This window comes from Triticum dicoccoides, chromosome 7A (genome assembly GCF_002162155.2).
Source record: "Triticum dicoccoides isolate Atlit2015 ecotype Zavitan chromosome 7A, WEW_v2.0, whole genome shotgun sequence".
Classification (NCBI taxonomy): Eukaryota; Viridiplantae; Streptophyta; class Magnoliopsida; order Poales; family Poaceae; genus Triticum; species Triticum dicoccoides.
In genome coordinates this window covers 204,693,890-204,697,450 of record NC_041392.1, presented here as the reverse complement: position 1 = coordinate 204,697,450, position 3,561 = coordinate 204,693,890, and the positions used below count along the sequence as shown (strand labels likewise).

The window sequence follows — 3,561 nt, the reverse complement described above, 5'->3', positions numbered from 1 at the left end:
CCGTGTGTGGATCTGGTTGACATGACCATATTTTTTGCTGTTTGCCATTCAATTTTAACTACAATATTGTTTCTAGATAAGATATTGTTTTATGTATTATCATGGGTGCACTTCTTAAGTTTCATGCACAAGTTGTTGATATTTACACAATACTGAGTGTCCTATGAATACATGGTTGTGGCCATCATTAAGGGTATTCTGCCTCTGAAGTATTTTATTTCTTGTATGTTAGTGTTTTGATTCTTGGGGCGCTTGACAAATATGTATACTTCTGCAAAATGGAGTAGGAACATGCAGCTAAACTTACGATAATCAATTTTTTAGTTTTTAATAACTTGTGTTCTGAAGCATTTTGTTTTCTTCAATTACATGATTTAGTAAAATAACATATGGCCAGTTCATTACAAGTGTTGTTGGTTGTAGCGTATTTCGGCTTTATCTTCTAACATACTTCATGGTTGAATTAGTGGACAACATGCTGGAGAAAGAATGTTCATCCCTATGATCCCTTTGGCGCCCTCGGAGGACATTTCGCTTCCTTTCAAATTGAAGAGGAAACAATTCCCTGGATGGATCCTGGAAAGCCTCTTCCGGAACCAAGTCCCCTCCCCACTCGGAGTCCTCCGCCGCTGACGCATGGGTAAGCGCAAGAGCTGTAGCCCGTCCACACGGTTCAGCGAGCTGCCGCCGTCGTAGATAACCAAGACATACACGGAAATAAGCAAGATTCAGTGCGCCGCCCTGCCCCCGCGCGTTCTGAGGGTGCGACGTCCTCGACGTGTCCAAGACAGGGTCCAGGAAGACCCTCTCCTTCGTGATCCCGGTAAGCTTTTGATGTTGGTTTACTCCTCCAATTCCACTTACAGGGGAACAAAGAGTAAGAGTAAGCATGGGGATAATGGTATTTTCATTTGTGATTCTAATTGATAGTATTACTGTCAGCTCCATCCTTAGAGCAATTGACGAAATGTCTCTATCGCCTAGATTGGTAGACAATAATTGTGCACACAGAGGACAATGTCCATAAAATAACTGCTACTGCATTGCTAATGCAGCTTGATTTGATCTCAATAATTTAGTTTTTGAGTATTACTTTCTTTCACACCTCTGCAAAATACTCCTATGTTCTAGCTTCTCAAGTCTCTACTCTCAACCAATCCAGTTGTTCAGGTGCTTTCTTGATAAATATTGATTTTTTTCCTTTATCTAGCGATTTCAATCCTGTATCCATCATTCTCAGGATAACCGTGTGATGTAGCCATGGGATCCAAAATAACTATTTTTTTACTGAAGCTACAGACTAAGCAGTTTCTACCATGTGTGTTGTATTTTGAGTTAAACCTGAATGGCTTTCGTTTTATGATACACCGTTGTCCTTTCATGTTTATAGGAGGGTAGTTCTTCCCTCTGTTACGAATATGAATACTTTTTATATGGTTAGTTCTTAATTTTCTTCATTATTCAAAATACTTGTACCCACTAGGATTTCATTTTTTTATTTACCTTCAAGCAGAATATATTATCGTTGTTTGTTGTCCACCTTGATCCTTCACTGATATTTTTCCTAGGAAACTTCACATTGAATTAGGATCACTTAATAAGATTCTGGTATATTTTCAAAATTTCTTGCTTTATGCATGAATCTATCATCAAGTTTTGGATCTCTTATATGTGCCTGTGCTGCTGTAGATTTGTTGGTGTTAATTTGCTGTAAGAGGAAATGTACTATTGTTCTCATCAATTCCTTTCATACCATGTGTATGGTTAGTTCTTAATTTTCTTCATTATTCAAAATACTTGTACCCACTAGGATTTCATTTTTGATTATTTCCCTTCAAGCAGTATACATTACTGTTGTTTGTTGTCCACCTTGATCCTTCACTGATATTTTTCCTAGGCAACTTCACATGGAATTAGGATCACTTAATAAGATTCTGGTATATTTTCAAAATTTCTTGCTTTATGCATGAATCTATCATCAAGTTTTGGATCTCTTATATGTGCTTGTGTTGCTGTAGATTTGTTGGTGTTAACTTCCTGTAAGAGGAAATGTACTATTGTTCTCATCAATTCCTTTCATACCATGTGTATGATTAGTTCTTAATTTTCTTCATTATTCAAAATACTTGTACCCACTAGGATTTCATTTTTGATTATTTCCATTCAAGCAGTATACATTACTGTTGTTTGTTGTCCACCTTGATCCTTCACTGATATTTTTCCTAGGCAACTTCACATGGAATTAGGATCACTTAATAAGATTCTGGTATATTCAAATTTTCTTGCTTTATGCATGAACCTATCATCAAGATTTGGATCTCTTATATGTGAATGTGCTGCTGTAGATTTGTTGGTGTTGATTTCCAGTAAGAGAAAATGTACTATTGTTCTCATCAATTTCTTTCATACCATGTGTAATTGGGTTGGAAAAGGTGATAAACATCTAACCATTCTTGCTTGATGCTTCACTGGAAGCAATTTCGAGTTCGTCCAAGTTCTGAATATTTCTTCTGTTTCCAGATAGGCCCAATCTTCCTCGACGAGGGGTTGTGATGGCGGGCACAGCGTTGCTGGATGACGCTGAGAGTATAGTGGGTGGGTTCAAGTACATCCCTCTGTGCCAGCATGCAGCGGGTCTGCGGACAGGGAGAGCCAGGAAGAGAATGTAGTCCTCGGCAGCCGAGCGGGAAGGGGGGCAGCTTGCCGTGATTGAAGAACATGACGACCATGCTGATACAAGGTCAGTGATGTAGACAGGGAAGATGGACCCTCATGCCCCTGGGTGGACGAAGAGGTAAATTGTTCAATTTTGTGCATATGCTTATCGTCAGTGAGGAGTGGGTGATTAGATGCATTAACAATAAACTGAATAAGCGAATCAAACATATGGGACTCAATGAGGCAGAGTGCCCTAGCTTTTGTTTGGCTGTGTTAGTACATTCAGATTGCATGACAAACATTATGTGATGTGAAGTAAATTGTTCTATATGTCACAGATTGTGCAGGATTGGAGTAGGGAGCCATCCACCGGAAAGGACCCCGTGTTCGGAGAAGGTTTGCGCACTTGAAAAGACGATTAGTATGTGAAGAAGTGCACCTTCACAGATCTGAATATTGATACCCTTCCTAATCCTTAGTTTTGGGCCTTGTTCAGCATATACAGATATACTACCATCTTAGAGAAATATGTTGTTTAAAGATGAAGAGGTGGATAAGTTTCTGGCTTTAGTTACTGAATATCCAGATCCGGTTTGCTTCTCAGCCATGGCCTACATTTAGAGAAGACATGTTCATATGTAAGAGATTTAAGGTCAATTACCTCCTCATGTTGTAATGCTCATCATCTTAATTCGGACATTGTTATATATATGCACCATGGTTCATGACTGTACTTTTTTCATACGTGTTTGCAAAGTTTGTTAGTATTATTATGCAGAGACAACCAGTCATGGTTCTGTGTTGATATGTTATTTCATTTTCACTTGTCAATTTCTTTTGCTTTGAAACAATGTTGATTGGCTGAAAGAATGGTTCCCCATGGCTTACACGCTTAGAGCTACT

General features: G+C 38.7%; 1 long non-coding RNA gene across 1 annotated transcript; it reads left to right on the top strand.

Moving 5' to 3' along the window:
* The first annotated feature begins 507 nt into the window (after window positions 1–507).
* LOC119327338 lies at window positions 508–3,295 on the top strand. The gene is made up of 3 exons (XR_005158465.1): window positions 508–823; window positions 2,521–2,794; window positions 2,997–3,295. It is a non-coding gene; the product is annotated as an uncharacterized LOC119327338 (long non-coding RNA).
* The last annotated feature ends 266 nt before the right edge of the window (window positions 3,296–3,561 follow it).